The following is a 19,760-nucleotide window of genomic DNA, read 5'->3' as shown; positions in this document are numbered from 1 at the left end:
GTTGATTGCATTCAAAAATATTCATACCAGTTTAGAAAAATGACACTAATCAACTTTGAAGAAGAAATTATTTCAAGATTGAGTCATTTATTAAGTCATTTGTTTAAAGAATTATGGAAGAATATTCACTAGAATGTTCTGGTTGTTCTATTAAAGAACACGTGACAAATAAGGATATTGTGGGAAGGGCAACATGAAGTAAATCAATTAACATTTTGCACATGGGATTTTCAACATTTAATGAGCAATTAAAAGTCAATATTTGAATGCCTACTTGCAAAAACAAACATGCAGAATGTTCTGCAGATTGATCTGCAAAATAATACCCAGATTGATCTCTAGATTGATAACATAATGATTACAGAACATTCTAGTTAAGTCTGTTTGTCTTAAATAAAAGACATGAGACAAATGAATTAGTTTTGGGATCACTAAAAGTTCGTTTTATAATGATATAATTTACACATGGGTCACCCAAAAGTAATCAAGCCTCAAGCAATCAAATAATGAATGTCCACTTGCAAAAAACACATGTAGATTGATCTGTAGTTTTGATCTCCAGATTGATTAGTTGGAAGCAAGTACAAAGCACAACAGTACACTATAAAGTATTGTTTGACATGACTTGATGCACATATCTCAGTTCAGGGAACTTTTCCAACAGTCATATGGCAGACTACCCAACATTTTAGTTTTTTTTCCATTCTCTAGTAAGGTAAGAACGTTCTAGGTTGATAAAAAAAAAAGGTTATAAACAAAATCGCACTACACTTAAAGAGATTGATTCATAAGATTGTTTGCACCTTGAGAAATGTATCTAACAACTATATTCAGTTTAAACAAAATATTCAAATTTTTTTATCATCTATAAATTGAAGATCAATTGGAAGATTAATGCAATAGTTCAATTTGCAATCTACCATCACTTGTTCAAGTAATTACAAGTCAAAAAACTCTTTAAGCAAATTTCAACTCTCTTAATTATTTTTATGGATTATCGTTTACTGAATTTGTCTTTATTTATCTCAAACAAAGAGTTGAGAATCAGTAGATCCTAAAACTTTTTATCATACACATTAAAATTAACTCAAGTCTGTCTTTTATGTTAGAATGAATATGTTTTTAAAAATACTTTTTAGATTCAAAAGTGGTTGTAAAAATCTTTTCTAGGTTGAATGGTGAAGATTGTAATTGATTAAGGTGTGATCAAGAGAAAATGTGTGAACCAGTATACTTTGTGTGGTCTGAGTTGAATGAACCAGTATAATTTTTGTGTGTGATTTTTATATCCTATATCTTTAATTATTTGCACGCACAAATCACACTTTATTATTATTATTTTTATCTACAACTTCTTAACTTCATAAAAATTGTCGAGAACGTTCTAGTCAATTAAGAAATTACTAATAAACTTTTGATTACCAATTTTAATCTTGAGTAAAGTATCAATTAAATTGGATGAACTAAATTTTAAAAGGGTCACAATTCAAACTCTCATTTCTTGTGACTTTTCATTCCATTTCAATCTTGGGCTAGGGATTTTGATTCAAAATCACGAGTTCACCATTCTTGAAGGGAGCAAATTCAATCTTTATTGTTCTTCTAATTTTGGAAAAGGTAATATAAAACCTCAACTAAAAACATCTTTAAGGGGTGTTAGGTTTTCTAACTCATCTAAAATAAGAATTAAAGTGTTTATTTTGATTTTCTCCTTTTTGAATATGATTTTCTCCTCTATAAGGAGAAGATCCTGATGGAGGATTTGAAATCAGGAGTTGTTTGTAACACTCTAAATTTTATGATAAATTATTTTGTTAATTTAATAGAATTTTAAAGGATTAATTTAGTACTAGTGGTGTTTTAAAATTTATATTGATAAATAAATATGATTAATTTCCTTTAATTTGATATACATGTTATGACATAGTGATTTTTATACATATATATTTTTTTATGTCGTAATTAATATAAAATATTGACATCATACTATTTATTTTATCATTTTAACCATTCTCCAAAAAAATAGTATTTAGAAAAATTGTGGTGGTATGAGAGTTTTAACTACTAATATATTTAAAATGTTAATTATGTTAGTTGGTAAATTATTAGTCTGAAAGTATTATTAATATTATGTAGTTAAAATTTTATTTTAAAAAAAAAATGTTGAGAAAGAGTTGTGGTTATTTAGAAGACTTTAAAATAAAAATTATTTATTTGGTTTTATAGACTTCACTTGAATTGCACCTTCGGTTTTTACAGCCACACATCTCTTGTTGTGCAATGCCTCTCTCTTTTTCTATCGGTTTCTATTGGGCTATCTTTAGGGTTCACAAAGAAATTAAAATGTTTTCCTTTTCTCATAGAAGCGGCGATCTATACCATCTAGTAGTCATCTTTCGATCTCTAATCTTCACTTACATTGACTATTAATTTAGTTCTTAATCTTCAATTCGATTATGCATTTGAGATTACGACAGAGCACTATGAGCACCATCTTCATTTTTGTTTGGGTTAAATCCAAGTAATCGTACTCATGATCAGTATTACAAAAAAATTTGGAAAAACGAAGCCACAAGCGATATCTTAATAGTCCAATTCCTGGCTTTAATCCTACTGTTTTAAGGAAGGATTTGGGTTCCACTTCTTGGACTCATCTAATGGGAGTGATGATCATATACAGATTACAAGTTTGGTGGAGTCCTTGTCCATGCTTTCGTATTTGTTCCAAGGAATTGGTTTTACTTGGTCCAAGTACTTATCTCTTTTAAACTTGCCTACGGACATCCTATGATCATAGAAGTAGTATTCAAAAGTATTATTGGCGCGGCTGTTTATTAGGAAAAACAACTTGCATGAATTTCATTTCAATTAACAAATATCATTCCTATATTCCTCTCGTTGAAACCTTCAAGAAGAACTACTCGATTGTGTGTTTCGGTGAAGTTGATGCCGGACCCTGTCGGCGCCCCAGTACGTCGGTGAGACCTTTTCTAATAACATGTTTCACGACGTTTTGAATATGTTTCTTCGCCTAATATTTTTATTAATTATATAATGCTGATTTTTATGCCTCGGGAAAATTATCAGCCACGTTTCATTGACTCTGCAAATTCGTCGATGCTTTTGGACTCGTTTGGACGTGTTGTCGACATCTCATGGTTGCTGAAAATCATTATGGTCCTTCTATCTTATGAAAGCGTCAAATTGAGGTATGGGGTGAGAATGAGTTCGAATGCATGAGTATAAATTAAGTGAGATGAACGGGAATACCGTATTTCCCACAATTCATTCGGGGCTCGCTACGTATGGCAGAAGCCCTTTGAGTAATAATTGACTAATGAGCAAACTTGAATCTTGTGAGGTTAAAATATGAATTAGAAACTTTTATAGGATGTTGTTTGATTTGATTTTTGAAGATCGTGTGATAGTTGAATTATTGTAGAATTGTGTATTTGATTCATTCTGTGTTTTGTTTATATCTATCCTTGATACTGATATATGATATAAAATGTGATGAATTGTAATTATTTGCCTTGCAATTGATGTGGTGTGTGTGAATGGTCTAGTATTATTATTATTATATGTGAGTGTAGACCCTTTATTGTTAGAGATGACGTATCATGATGATAAATTCTGAATGTAATGTATGACTATGGAAATCTGCAATGACGATGTGTGCTCCCTGACTTGTGATATTACCACCCTGATGAATATCATGAAATGCGTATTGTGTTTAATTGAATAGTGACGAATTCGACCCGTGCCAATGATGGTTCTCTTAATGGAGAAAGTAACCTAGGACAACGAGGGGAGAAAGTAGTTGTTGATAATTTTTGAAGTGGAGATTATTTGGTCATCATATAGGTAGGGCCTGACAAGCCTAGTGATTATGGGGAAGTACAACTGAATGAGCCTGATCGTGGCGGTCTACTGTTGAGCCTTAAGGCAAGATTGTTAGACCTTGGAGGTATTCGGGTGGGGAATTCCTAGGTGACTTGGAGGTAGCACTCCAAATGTCGGGAGCTACCACGCAACACACGTTTACCTCGACTGTCACGTATATGTGTCTCGGGTTGAGTTGAGGGATCTATGAGGACATGGCCAATTTGAATTGTCCGTCCACTTGCGTGGTGGCATAGTATCGAGCCTCCTAACCAAGTACTTCAGAGTTAGAATGGTACCAAAGAAAGAGGAGGAGTCTAGAGTATAAGAGCATGCATAACATTACTTGATTTGTGTATTTACTTACTTGATGTTGTGGATGGTATCAATGTTTTACCTTGATTATTCTTGTTGGTTGTGATTTGATATGATACGATGTTTAATATTTTTTTCACGTGTTCTTCTCAATTATTTTATACTATTACATGTTTTCGAAGCTCACCCCTCGTTGCTTGTGTTTGGCGCTTGCGAGAGCGCAGTCATTTCAAGTTATTGGTTGGTGATCCACGCTCTGATAGGTGATACTGGGTGGGAGTAATCTGTCGTATTCTATTGAGTTATGAATTAATTTAGATTTTTGTAAATTTGATCGATCAATGATGTTATTTTTATCTTTTATTCGGATGTAGAAATTAATTGTCTCTAAGTTTAGAACGTGTTTTCATGTCAGAAAATTTTATTTAATAAACCTCAACTATATTTGATATTAAAGGATTTTTAATTGAATATATATATATATAAATATATACTCTATTTTGGAACCGCTGCGAATCTCTTTAAAACTAGTGCATTTTACCTTTTTATTTCAATTTGGGTTCAGGGTGTCACATTGTTTGGATGTAGTGGAGAATGATCTTGAGGATTGGTAGGTTCAACAGTTGGTTTAAAAACTGGTTTCCTAGTGGAACATTTCCTTTTTAGTGAGGTAGGGGGAAATCTGTTTCGAGGGATGCTGGAGTAGATTGATCTTTTTCATGTGGGAGATATTATTGGATGAGAATTTTGAAATCTTGAAGATGGAAGTTTCAGTAGTGAGTGGGATGTTAAAGCATCTAAAAATTCGAGTTAGAACCATACCATAGGGGAAGGTTATCATATTTTGGATAAAGATGTGGGGAAGGTTTAATCTTTTGCGATGAAGGAGATGGTAAATGATGAGAGCATCATTGTTGAAGACAAATTCATGACTCCCATAGTGTGGCAAGATAGAGTGTTGTTTGATGTTGTTAAAGACTTTTGGTAAAGGCTTTAGATCAACATAAAAGAAATCGGTGGAGCCAAGGATGAACAATTCCTGGAAAACCAGATATTTGCTAATGTTGAGCGCGAAGTATCAATCCTTCCCAAATACAGTAGGATCTTCAGAAAGAAGTTGGAGGATTTTAGCAAGGATGTTCGATGTGAGACGAATTTCAATGCTCTTTAGGTTTAAAACTAGAAGGGATTTATCTACAAATGCCTGAGTTTTGCAGTAAAAGGCTTGAATCACTTCAGGATATAATGAATCAGAGATTTTTAGGAAGTCAATGCAACCAAGAGCATCAATGTGATGCATGATTGAAATCTTGTCAAGCTTAAGATCATCTAGCATAAAAACCCTACAATCGCCAATAGGTCGTATTGCCCATTTGTTTTTTTTTTTTTGAAACTTGGATAAGATTAGTGGTGGAATGTGGATTTTTGGAGCAGAAGTGGTTTTGTTAGGATTAGTTTGAGAGGAAGAAGGTTCTCGAATGATAGGGTGAGATGGAGATCGTTCTGGTAAAAGGGATTTTGTTGGAGAACGTTCTCGTTTTTTGGGAATCAATTTTCTTAGGGTTTTTGAGTTTGTGTTAAGTTAGTAATTGGGACAAGGTGGAAGTTGATTTGGTTTTTAAGAAGGACGTGGTGGTTTTAGGAGGGTTTGTTGTGGTTGGAGGAGATGAGGTTTGAGAAGAGTGGAATAGTTTTTTAACTAGTTTTGTGATTATGTCTTTGAGAGAAAGTTTTGAGGGTTTTGATGGAGCGTCTTCTTTTGACGGAGGTATGGATTCATCGTCGTTGTCGTCAGAAATGGTGTAGGCAGTGTTTTTGGTTTTAGAGGAAGTACCCACACCTGCCATGATTCGCACTGACCTACGTTTGGAAGAGGTAGCTCCACATCTAGTCTTGAAGGATATTTTTTGAGATATGGGGGAATTTCACTGGTGTTAGGGGGTTGCATTGATATAGAGGAGGTATAATAATTGATAGTGGAGCAAGTGAGATAGGTATGGGGCTTTTCCGGGAGATGAAGATAGGTAATTAGAAAATGTTTTTTGTTTTGAGATTTTAGGGGGTGTAGGTCGTGGTGGGGGAGATGGTGAGCGAGAGGGGGATGGAAAAGGTGATGGAGAAAGTGTTTGAGGGTTAGGGTTTTTGCGAGTAGTTGCCTTTGTGCGCGCCATTGTTGAAGAATGATAAATGACGATAGAGAGGAGAAGAATGAAGGTTTGAGAGAGAACGGGAAGCGTTCGTTTTGCAGAAAACGAAGATGGAGTGGTTGTGGGAAGATGAAGAGGGTCACTCGTGAGTTGAAGAAGTAGTGGGGTAACAAAGTGATAAAAGATTTTGTGAAAGAGGAATATAGGGGCGAAGGTGGAAGTTATAGGCAGATGTGGTAGTTGTAGTTGCATTGCTTTATGAGTTTAAGGGACAAAAAGGACGGTTACCATTAATGACAGACTTAATCTAAGTTTTTGAACTTTTGAAAACGAATATTATTTTTCGAGAACAAGAACATTCTTGGTTTTTTAATCAAAATACTTTTAATGCAATTTTACAAGATTTTTAATGATTCTTAATATTTCTTTGATAAAATGGAAACTTTCCTCTGTTAGGGGTTTGGTAACGATATTTGCAAGTTGTTTTTGAGAATCCACAAAAATCAATTCAACTTCCTTTTTATTGACATGATCCCTGATAAAATGATGTTTTATTTCAATGTGTTTAGATCTTGAGTGTTGAATAAGATTTTTAGAAAGATTAATAACATTGGTGCTGTCACAGTAAATTGGAACGCTTGAGTAACTTACATAGAAGTCTTCAAGTTGATTTTTTATCCATAGGACTTTGGAGCAGCAGTTTGCGGTTGAGACATATTCATCTTCAGTGATTGACAAAGCAATTGTGTTTTGCTTTCTGCATGACCAGCTTATTAAGGCTTCTCCCAGGAGCTGACATGTACCATTTGTGCTTTTTCTTTCAACCTTACCTCCGTCATAGTCAGCATTGCAATAGGCTACAAGATCAAAACGAGAATCTTTACTATACCAAAGGCCAAGATCAGTAGTACCAACCAAATAAAGAAAAATTCTTTTTACAGCAGATAAGTGAGATTCTTTTGGTAAAGAAAGAAATCTAGCACATAATCCAACTGCAAACATGATATTAGGCCTACTTGTTGTTAAATAAAGTAAAGAACCTACCATTCCCCTGTATACCTTTTCAGAAATGGATTTTCCTTTTTCATATTTGTCTAATGAGGAGGATGGATGCATGAGAGTTGTCATGATTTTGGCTTCTCCCATCATACTCATCTCGAATTCACTTTGCATGAGATTTGAAAAATCCTCATAAATTTTTCATTTGTTGATCTAAAGATGATGTCATCCACATACACTTGAACAATAAGTAAATCATTTTTATCTATTTTCTTAAAAAGTGTTGTGTCAATTTTTCCTCTATAAAATCTATTTTTGAATAAAAATGAGCTTAATCTATCATACCATGCTCTAGGAGCTTGTTTTAATCCATACAAATCTTTAGTGAGTTTGAAAACATGATTTGGTTTCTTTTGATTTTCAAAACCAGGAGGTTGATAAACACAAACTTGTTCATTCAAGAAACTGTTTAAAAAAAAAGTACTTTTGACATCTATTTGAAAAAGTTTAATGAGTTTATGAGATGCATATGCAAGAAGAATTCTAATAGCTTATAACCTTGAAACTGGAGCAAATGTCTCATCATAGTCTATACCTTTTTGTTGATTGTATCCTTGAGCTACCAGTCTTACTTTGTTTCTTATAACTTTACCTTCTTCATCCAATTTGTTTCTAAACACCCATCTTGTTCCAATGATCGTTTGATCTTGTAGATTTGGGACGAGAGTCCAGACTTCGTTCTTTTCAAATTGAAAAAGTTCTTCCTTCATTGCTTCGATCCAAGATTAATCAATTATGATTTCTTTGATTGATTTTGGCTTTATTTGAGATATAATTGCCATGTTATTATTGATGTCATCTTTTAATTCCATCACGTGTGATTCCTATGATTTGATTTTGAGGATGATCTCCTATGATTCTCCAGCTTCTGGGAGGAGTTTGAAAAGGAGATTGTTTATCGATCTCATTTTCCTAGAGAACAATCTGCTATAGTTGTCCAAATTGTTCTTCCTCTTCATCATATCTTTTATTTACATCAAGATCATCAAATCCATCAAACACTACATGCATGCTTATTTCAACAGTTTTAGTTCTTAGATTGAATATGATATCCTTTAGAATCGGTTGAGTATGCTAAGAATATGGCGTTGTCTAATTTTGCATCAAACTTTCCCAAGTTATCTTTTTTATTTAAAATATAACAATAACACCCAAAAATGTGAAAGTATGAAATATTTGGTTTTCTGATTTTCCATATTTCATATGGTATTTTGTTGATAATTTTTCTTATTGTTACACGATTTAAGATATAACATGAAGTATTGATAGATTCAGCCCAAAAGTATTTTTCAACATTTGATTCTTCCAAGATTGTTCTTGCAATTTCTTGTAATGTTCTATTCTTTTGTTCAACAACTCCATTTTGTTGAGGAGTTCTTGCACAAGATAAATTATGAGAAATGTCAAGTTCATCAAAAAGTTTTTGAAGGAATTATTTATGAATTCTCCTCCATGATCACTTCTTACAAAGATAATTTTGGTGTCTTTTTCACTTTGTACCTTTTTGTAGAAAGTTTTGAAAGCATCAAATGCATCATCTTTTTGTTTTAAAAAGAGTACCCATGTGTATCGAGAGAAATCATCAACAATGACAAAGCTATATTTCAGTCCTCTTAAGCTTGTTGTTTTAAGAAGGCCAAATAGATCAATGTGAAGTAGTTCAAGAATTCTGTTTGTTGAAATAAAATCTTTTAAGTGAAAGCTGTTTTTGACTTGTTTTCCTTTTGCACAAGCTTCACATATTTTATCTTTATCAAAGTTTATTTTGGACAGACCTCTAACAAGATCTAATTTGGAAATTTTTGAGATTGTTTTCATACTTATGTTTTCAGATTGCTTATGTCAAATCCATTTGTCTTTATTGATGGACATAAAACATAATTCATTTGGTAATTCTTCAAGGTATACGACACAAAGATTTTTTTCTTCTGGTTCTAGAGAAGAGAATTTCTCCAGAATTTGCTTTTCTAGTTTCACATACATTGGGTTTGAATATAATCTCAAAATTATTGTCACATAGTTGACTAATACTTAAAAGATTATGTTTCAAGCCTTCAACATACTGAACATCAATTAATTTAGCAGAGTTTTTCTTACCAATGGTGCCTTTACCTTTGATCTGTGCTTGGTCATTGTTCCCAAAGGTCACATAGCCTCCATCCTTTTTGACAAATGACATAAAACATTGTTAATCTCCTGTCATATGTCTCAAACAATCATTGTCCAAGAACCATGGCTTTTTCTTGACACCTTGAGAACCAACGTGCATTGGATATTACACCAGTTTTAGGTACCCATTTGGTGTTGGGTCCTTGAGAGTTAGTTTTTTCTTCAAAACTTGATTTCTTTGTAAAATAATAGGTTGATTCAATATGACCAATCTTAGAACAATAAGAGAATTTCTTGTTAGTCATGGATAAGATTCATAAATATGTTTTTTGAAGATTTTTAGAGAAGGTTTTGACCTAGTTCCAGAACATTGTTCCTTTTTTAAAACTTTTGGAGAAGGTTCTGATATGATTCTAGAATGTTCTTCCTTTTTTAGTTTTAATTTGTTCACCCCTTTTATTGTAATAACATGCATACTCCAAATGTCCAATTTTACTGCAATATGAACATTTAATTTTGCACTTGTCTTCTTTTCTTTTAGGGACAAAAAAATTCTCATAAAGTTTTTGTTTTTGAGTTTTTTCAAAACCGATACCAGCTTTGTCAAATATCCCTACTTGAGAGTCCATGATTTTTTGAAAAGTTTCAGTAGATTTAATGAAGTTTGACATATCCTTTTTAAGATATTCAATTTCAATTTTAAGAAGAACGTTATCCTTTTAAGTTGCATAACATTCTTGACTTTCAGTTTTTTTCAAAGTTTTTGAGTTGAGATTCTTGCATGTTTTGAATGATCTTTTTCAGTTCATTATTCATAACCTGAATTTTTTCTTTTTCTTCCCTTTCTTTGTGAACTTGTTCTTTTAATCAACTGCATTTTAAGACAAGGAAATTTCAGTCATTTAATAAATTATTAAAGGAGATAGTTCAAAACTTTTTACCTCATTGTCTTCTAAGTTTGCCATCAAGCATATGTTGGCTTCTTCACTTTCTTCTACTTCTAAATCGTCTGAATCATCCTAGGTAACCGTCATGGATTTTTTTTTGAAGGGAACTTCTTTGGTGTTCTTTTGTTTGAGGGACATTCAATTTTGTAATGTCTTAGTTTATTGCATCCAAAGCATATGATATGACTTTTGTCTATTTCTGTTTTAAGATTTTCCTTTTTATTAGGAATACCTCTTTTGAACTGATCTATTCTCTTCGTCATTCTTTGGATCTTCCTTGTAAGAAGAATTATTTCTTCATCAACATCTTTTTGGTTGTCTTCTGATTCACTTTTATCATTTGATTGCGGTGGCGGTTTTTGAGAGTTATGGGACGCTTTTAAGGCTATTGCTTTGCTCTTTTTTTACTAATTTGTCCTCCTGTAGCAGCACTTCATGTGCTCGTAGAGTTCCAATAAGCTCTCCCAATCCTAGTACCTCAAGATTCTTGACTTGACTTATGGTTGTTACCATTGGTCTCCATATGATTGATAGGGATTTTGATTCAAAATCATGAGTTCAACATTCTCGAAAGGAGCAAATTCAAGCTTTATTGTTCTTCTAATTTTGGCAAAGGTAATATAAAACCTCAACTAAAAACCTCTCTAAGGTGTGTTAGGTTTTCTAATTTATCTAAAATAAGAATTAAAGTGTTTATTTTGATTTTTTTTTTCTCTTTGATTATGATGTGTTTGTTGAATGTAATGTGTTGGAATTTATTTTGAGTAAACTTAATGTTAGAAATGAAATGACAATGTTGATCACAAGAAGGGGGTTTGAGTTGTGATTCCCTTTTAAATTAATTTCTATATTAATTTGATAACTCAAGATTGACCTTGGTTTGATAAAGGCATAACGTTCTTCGTTAAAATATAACAATAAAAACTTCACAAAGTAATTAGTGATGTGCTGGTGAAAAATAAGAGGAGATAAGGGAAATAGAATTCACATTGGAATATATCCTGGTTTGCCCAAAATGGGTTACGTCCAGTCTTTATAGTTTGTGAGATTTTTCACTAAAGAGTTCAAACAAGAATGCTATTGCTTTTCCCACAAATGTTTGAGATCAGCCTTAACCAATTACAATAGTTCACCTTTCAACTTTGAAAGGATTTTTCAAGAACTACCCTTCATTCTAGAAGAATGTTTACACGCCACCTTTTAAATACAAAATGATTTCTCAAAACTAATCATAATATTTCTAATTCTATAGTGTTTGAGCTTCAACAAAATTGTGTTGAAGAGGTTTGATGGATCAACCTTTACTCAACACTTGTTTGAGTTAAGTTTTAAGCAATTAGACTCAGAGAATAGATCCTTAAATCTAATGAAGAAGAGCTAGAGCCTTTGCTTGATTATATAGCTTATATTACTTAAGAATGATGATTTAAGTGAATGACTGTTTGCACTTTGAACTGATGATGTTTCCTTTGCCTTGAGGTTCTTTTTATAGGCATCTTAAAGGTTTGTGCCAACTCATATAGCCGTTGGAAGACATGGTGTTTGGTCTATGAATTAATAGGCATGTGTTGTAAATAACCGAAGATTTTTTCTGCTTGATTATCAGAACATTCTTCGTTTTTGTTTTGGGCAATTGCTTGTATTTGTCACTTTTGACAGTTGTTTGTAAATCATGTTATTATGTACTTGTGTTAGTGATGTAGTGCCTCATTTTTCCAAGTTCTACTTGCTTATCTAAGTCATACATTTTGAAGATTGATCTTGCAATTTACTTCTTTATGTATTGCTTTGACTTTGTTGATTCTTTTGACGAATCTATCCATAATATACAATTTTGTTCCTCCGTAATAGTTATTGGTGATTTGCTATGAATCTTGATGCATAATTGCAACCTTGATCGATCTTGATTTTAAGAACACTTTGTTCTTTAGTAAACTAGAGCGTTCTTGGATTAAACATGTGAAAAAAGAACGTTCTTCGTTTTTCTGTTTAATAGTCAGAACAATCTCGCTTTCTTATATTTGATCATGCTTCTTTCAAATTGATCTTTGTTGTTATAATTGATATCTATCTTGATTAATACACTCAAGAGCACATGTTAAATAACAACACATTTTTAGAATCATAATTAGAAGACTAATTAGCTTTGTTTGATTATCATCAAAATATTAATTTGAGATTTTGACTCAACAAGAAATTCTATTTTCTTGATTTTTTTGAATGTTGAAGATAGTTGGTAACAAGGGCAGAATCAAATTAGATTGTAGGTTGAGTTGTTATCATTTGTTTTTTCAGAGAAAGTCAGATTTAGGAATTAATATAATTTAATTTATTGCTATTTTTAAGTTGCAAAAATTGAGAAAATTGTTAATTAATAAAAGATACAATGCACTCTACATATCAATTAATTATTCTTATCTATATCCACTTTTATTATTTCATTGTTTTTTTATTCAGTTTTTATTGTTACAACTATTAAAAGTTACTTATATTCTTATTTATTCATAAAAATAGCATAAAAAGTTGCTGTAGACTTTCTTGCAATACTTATTTGGTTGTTCCTTTCTAAAAAATATCAGTAATTTCTTTTTTAGTAGAAAAAGATCTCAATAATTTGACACTACTATAATAGTACTAGTAAATGAATATACGGTAATGCGTGGCCAACTATTATTACTTGGACTTGACATACATATTTACAATATAATAATAACGAATTTGTACTATGTAAGGAAAATTTGTGAAAAAGAACTAGAAGGGCGTGGCCCCCTTAAGCTTAAATGCAAGTCCGTCCCGAGTCGGTAATATGTTTCTTGATTTGTAGTTATTGATAGGTTTAAATATATTTTTAATTTTTATAATATAATTTTTTTTAATTCATATTCTTGTCATTTCTATATGTTTTTTTTTTTAAAAAAAAATTATGAATCATTTTTAGTAGAAAAATTGTGAGATGACTAATTTTAGATGGCACGTGGTGACTGTTTAATTGTTGTTGACTAGATAATATTTAACATTTAAAATTAACATTTATCTTATTAACTTCATTAATTAAAAACTTAAAACTAATTAATTAATTAATTAATAAACCGATTATATAATGGAAACTCAACAATCTTCATCTTCAGGCCCAAATTTTTTAATAAAATTCAACAATTTTCATCTTCAGTCCCAAATTTTTTAATAAAATTCAACAATTTTCATCTTCAATCCCAATTTCTTCATCTTCAAATCATAAATTCTCAGATCTGGATCCAAACCCTAAAAATTTTAATCTCTTATTTTTCTCGCACCAAACCCCAATTTCTCAGTTTTTCATTGAATTCATTGCTATCATCCTCGAGTGTCTGAACCTTTTCTTCGTATGTCTTCACTTGATCCTCCAAACCCGTCAAATGTGAATACAACTCTACCGAGATTTAGACATAGTTCGACTTCTTATAAACATCCAATACAGGAAAATCAAGATTTTGTAGCGGCTAAAAGCCCACACAAAGGGAGAAAAACAACCACAACACGCACATTTGTGGTTGCCTAAGGCAGCCACAAATAAGTTAGTCACAAATGTTTGTAACGACCACAAAAGCTAGTTTTTTTGTTAACATTTGTGAGGGAAAAGTTCGTCACAAATTTGTGAGGGTTTAGGCTGCCGTAAGTGATAAAGTTGTTTAAAAAAGTAAGTGTTTGTTAGGGTCAAGGCCCTACAAAGAATGAAACGATAAAAAACAAACAGTCTACGAGGGTTGAGTTCCAACAAGTTGAAACATCAAGAGATAACAATTTTTTACAAGATTATACAGCTAATTGAACACATTTCTTAAACTTGGTAGCTCTATGAGGTGAAGATTTTACAAATCTAATAGCATTTCTAATGTTAGAGATTTCCAAAAAAAAATTATTTGAAGCCATCGGTTACAACTAAATTCATAATATGAGCTGCACACCTCATGTGGAAGTGTTCCCCATCAAACCATCCATATTGTTTATCTTTTTTTTTTTTCTTTAAAAAATGCAATAGCTACATCATTAGATGATGCATTATCAATGATTATAGTTGACACATTATGAATCCCCAATCCTTTAAAACCTCTTCAATTTTCTTACCAACTATATCAACCCATTGGGATTATCGTTAAACTAATTATCCTTTTTTTTTTTTTTATAATTCCGATCCTTATCAATAAATTATGTCGTATGGGTCAAGTAGTTAAGGTTTTGGATTGAAGTCCAACAATCTGTTGTAAGAGCTATCATATTGCAATCAAACTTAAAAAAAGCTCGCAACCTTACTTTTTCCTCCAACAACAACTTAAAACTATCCCTAGCATTAGTTCACCTAGATGGTATAAGAAATTGCGGTTGCAATGTTCTCAACATATATTTATATCTTTCACCTTCCACAGCTTTGAATGATTGTTCATCCAAAATCACAAAAATAAACAATGCCCTACGTCAAGCTTGAAGGTCTTACTACTTTTTGAAACCAAACTAGATCCTTCTACAATAGAAAATGTAAGAATAGTTTGTGTGGGGTCATCAGATACAACAACAGATATTTTGGCACATTTGATAAGGTGGTAGTTGAGGTTGGACGTGTCATGAGTTCGAGAGTCACACAAGTATATTTTGTGGCAGTATTTACACGTAACATATTGTACCTCAACTTCACTAGAAGAAATTTGTTAAAATGTTTCCAACATTTAGTTGACTGCCTAGGACCACTTGCATTAGCTCTTCTCTTCTTTTTAGCTTGATTGTTAGCCAATTCAAGTCCAACAGCTTCAAATGTTGTTGTTGCACTAGCTTCATTAGAGTTGATATTTAGAGTCGTTAAATGTTGACTAGGTTGGTTCATCACAGAAATCATAAAGCATCCTTATTAACCAAATACCAACCACATTGAATTGTTTATTTTAAGTTTATTGACTTTTAAATGATTGTAATAAATTTTAAGGGGATGTATTAAAATTTTAAGTGGATGTAATTTAACATTCAAGAATTGTATTACTCTATTATTTAAGTAGTTGTAATTGAACATTTAAGGGGAGTTATAAATATTTAAGGGACTTAAGGGACTTTAATTTAACTTATAAGAGAGTTGAATTCTTATGTAAGTGGCTATAATTCAACATTCTAGTGTGTTTCACACACATTAGACTTATTCAACTCATTGAGGGTAACTATAATACAATGTCTAGTGTGTAACTAGCACACTGTACTCATTAAACAATAGTAGAACAATATTGAAAAAAAGAACCATTAAGAAAAGGCAAAAGCATATAATAAACAAAAGCATATATTGGAGAAACTTGCATCAAGAAAAACTTAAACATGCATATAATACATTTAAAAATTTAACAGTATGTATAAGAAAAAAAAATTAAGCATAAATTAGAAAAACTGAAGCATTACAAATAAATAGAAACATGCATTAAGAAAAATTGAATCACTAGTTACATTTAGAAAAAAAAATACTTTTAAGCATAAAAAACATTCATTTATAAGCATAAAAAAATAACATACATTTGAAAGATATATAAACATGAAATAGAAATATAAAAATCATATATTAACCAAGAACATAATTACAAAAAATAAGCATGCATTAAGAAAAAGTAAAGCAATAGTTACATTTAAAAATAAATAAATATACGTTTATAAGTTAAAAATAAAGCATACAAAAGAAACACAAGTTAAAAATGAAATATACATTTGAAACAAAAGCATAAACGTCAACCACAAGTTCAAAATAAAGCATACACCTGAATTAAATAAACATACACTTCAAATTCAAACTCAACTTAAAATGAAAACATACATTTATAAACATAAAAAGATAACATACTTTTGAGAGAGATATATATACATTAAAGACAAACATAAAAAAGATATATAAGCATCAAACTGAAGAAAAAAAAATAGAAGCACAAACTTACCCTTGCTTGCTACTGTCTCATTGGTCCATCTTTCCTACCGCAAGCCAATAACATCAACAATAGTGGTTGAAAATTATTAGTTATCATTATGCAGCGAATATTAAATAAATAAAAACTAATAAATATTATAACATAAACATAACATAAATAAAATAATATTACCTTGTAGATATGAAAATCAATTAGCATAGAAAAAGAAAAAAGAAAATAGTTATATGAAATAATATCACCAAATCTAAAAACTAACAAAAATAAATAAATTTAATAATATATTTTACCTCTCAAAACTGAAAAAGTGTAGAGATAAATTTGTGCAAACCAATAGGCAGAGTTGCAAAGATAATGAAGCAAAAAATAGTTTTTTTGTCAGACATATAAAAAAAAATAATAGATGAAAAGAGTAAATAAATATAATTTTTTAACAATAATCATAAATTATCAAACTGAATAGAAAGATTTACAACAAAGATGAAAAAAGAAATGAGATGAAAACACAACTCTAATCATGCCAAAAAAAAAAAAGAAGCTAAATCAACATCTTAATACATAAAACAACATGCAAAAAAATCAAACTCTTAGAAAACCCAAAAGCAGAAACAATAGCTAAACCAAAACCATAATACAAAAATAAGAACGAGTGCGAGATAAATTAGAAAAACATTAACAGACTTAAAACAACAGAAACGAAAAAACGTTTTTAAACATGAGATTGAAAAGGTTAGAACAATCCTAATCATAAAACTGAATCAGAAGTTAAAAAAGTAATAAATATAAATTTGTTAACAACAATCTTAAACAATCAAATTGAATCAAAGTTTTATATCAAAGATGAAGAAAAAAAGTTGAAAACACAACCCTAATCATGCGGGAAAAAAAAGTTAAATCAAAATCCTAATACAGAAAACAACATTTAAAAAAAATCAAACTCTAGAAAAATCAGAAGCAGAAACAATAACTAAATCAAAATCCTAATCATTATAAAACGAAATAAAAACCCTAGTACCAAAATAAGAACGAGAGAAAAATAGATTAGAACAAGATTAACAGATTTAAAACGACAGAGACGAAACAACGCAGTTTTTAAACACTAGATTTAAAAGTTTAGAACGAGAAATTAGAGAGTGAAGAAATAAGAGATAGTAAGTGATAACATGGAGTGGACGTTGGTCGTTTTTGGCCGCCGTTTGTCGTCATTGGCCGCCGTTGAGACTTGACAAAATTAGGGTTTGTTGGTGTGACTTGAGTGTTGAGTTTTGTGTGTGTGACGAGAGAATTAGGGTTCGAAGGATGATTGATGAGATAATGAAATTAGGATTGTGTGAGTCTAGTTGTGGTTATGTAATTTTTTTTTTTGGTTGGATCAAATTGGGCTTGGTAAGAATCCAGTCCAACACTTAATATTATAATTAATAATAATAATAAAAATAAATATTATAAACTGTATACGGACGGGTCAGTCACTGACAGTTCAAAATCCATGATCTGAACCTGCCCTATCCTTTTGAACCCTCTACTACCTGTCTGACATGTTAGGTCTGGTCTAACCCACCCAATTCATCTCACTCGTTGTGGATCGGGCGGTACTGGGCTAGTCCATCATATATGTTCAACTCTAATTATGTTCATCCCTCACAACTAGGGGTGAGAATAAGCCAGACCAGACTTTGAAAGACCTGAACCTGACCTACTATTAATTTTTTAGGCCTACGGCCTCTCATAAGCTTTTTCTCGGTCTGGCCTGGCCTTTTTAAAACCTGGCCTGGCCTAGGAGCCTATTTAAAAGGCTTATTCACATTAAAACATTTAAATGTTCTACTCATACCACATGATTCTCTTCAGATACCAATATCATTGTACATATCTATATATATTAAACAAAAAATAATGTTTCTAACAAAATAATTTAAAAAAAAACTGAAATAGACATCATTTAAACCATAAAAAATAATTTTTGATTTCAATAATAGATTTTCTTCTGAAACAAACGCACCCATTATTACCTCTCAAACAAATATGAAATGACTATTGAGTGATTGACTAATTGAATGACTACCGAATATGGAACGACTACCGAATATGGAATGACTACTGAGTGATTGCCTAATTGATAGATTTTAAAATATGAAATATTATTATTAATAAAATAATAAAAAAATAACATTAATAAATAATAAAATATATATAGGCCGACCTGTTAGGCTTAATAGGCTTTTTTATAAGCCTGAGTCTGACCTATTTAAATTAATAGGCTTTAAAAATAGTCTAAGTCTAGCTTTTATATTAAATAGGTCAGGTCAGGCCAGACCAGACCATAAATAGGTCAGGCTATAGGCCCCTGACGGACGACCTAACTTATTCTCATCCCTACTCACAATCAACTCATCTGGTGTCACTTTTTGTGTCAACAAATTTTACTGTCTAGTTACCCTGGCTCCAATAGGGGCTACATTTGAAGATCATAGAGTTTTGCCTAGTGTTAATGTTGAAAACTTTGGAAACAATTGTGATCGCTAGCTCACACCCAAACAAGTAGTCATATTTACAACTAACCCTTTTTATCATTTATTTCTATATATGTATATTAAATCTTTTTGTTATTGATGAAACGAAAAGCTATTTTTCAGCAAAGAAAAGGTTTTGAGTAAATCAACATTTGACTTTTTAAAATTGTAGAGTTTGGACATTTTAATCACTCAAATTTTTGAAATAGTAAATTAGTGTTTAAAATTAAAGAATATCAACTAATTTAGTTCTTCTATCAAAATATATTTTTAGTGAATATACATCAAAATCAGTAATAAACATACATATTAACCGAAATAGTACTCTCACTACGCCAAAAATGACATTTAACAGCGCCCATTTTACAGCGCTTGCAAAACACAAGCGCTGTTGTAATTATATTTTAAAAATAACGGAACCTATTACAGCGCTTTTGATGCAAAGCGCTGTAAAACAAGCGCTGTAGTAGGTCATATAACGTTTGCGCATCACGTTATAAGGCTTCTACAACGCTTGTCACAAAAGCGCTGTAATAGGAAGCGCTTTCGCGTATCAGTTACAGCGCTTTTTTCACAAGCGCTGTAAAACACATGCGCTTTCATTGAATTTAACTACCTATTACAGCGCTTTTTTCACAAGCGCTGTAAAACACATGCGCTTTCATTGAATTTAACTACCTATTACAACGCTTTTTTCACAAGCGCTGTAAAACACATGCGCTTTCATTGAATTTAACTACCTACTACAGCGCTTTTTTCACAAGCGCTGTAAAACACATGCGCTTTCATTGAATTTAACTACCTATTACAGCGCGTTTTTCACAAGCGCTGTAAAATACATCTTTAAAATAATTATATACGTTG

Source organism: Cicer arietinum, chromosome 7 (genome assembly GCF_000331145.2).
Source record: "Cicer arietinum cultivar CDC Frontier isolate Library 1 chromosome 7, Cicar.CDCFrontier_v2.0, whole genome shotgun sequence".
NCBI lineage: Eukaryota > Viridiplantae > Streptophyta > Magnoliopsida > Fabales > Fabaceae > Cicer > Cicer arietinum.
This window is presented reverse-complemented; position numbering follows the sequence as displayed.